We start from the raw sequence: 289 nt of genomic DNA, 5'->3' as shown, positions 1-289 counted from the left end.
TTTAAGTCTATTGCGCTCTGTATTGGTTGCAGCCATCTTGTTAAGGAGACAGATGAGAGATGTGTCCCTACTCTCTTCCCAGCCTTGGTGCCGTGCTCTGTCTGCATGTTTTAATTGTGACTCAGCACTTAGTTTGATTACCCCATTGATTGGCTAGACAGTCGTCTCACCTGACTTCACAACACTGAATGGGTCTAATGATTGAAATGTCAAAGGTTGAGTTCCAAATGATATCCCCTTCCCTTTATTGATGATTCTACAGAAGTGGTGCAAAATTCAGTCCCACCTA

The sequence above is a fragment of the Esox lucius genome, chromosome 7 (genome assembly GCF_011004845.1).
Source record: "Esox lucius isolate fEsoLuc1 chromosome 7, fEsoLuc1.pri, whole genome shotgun sequence".
In the NCBI taxonomy this organism is placed as follows: domain Eukaryota; kingdom Metazoa; phylum Chordata; class Actinopteri; order Esociformes; family Esocidae; genus Esox; species Esox lucius.
Note: the sequence above shows the minus strand (reverse complement) of the source record.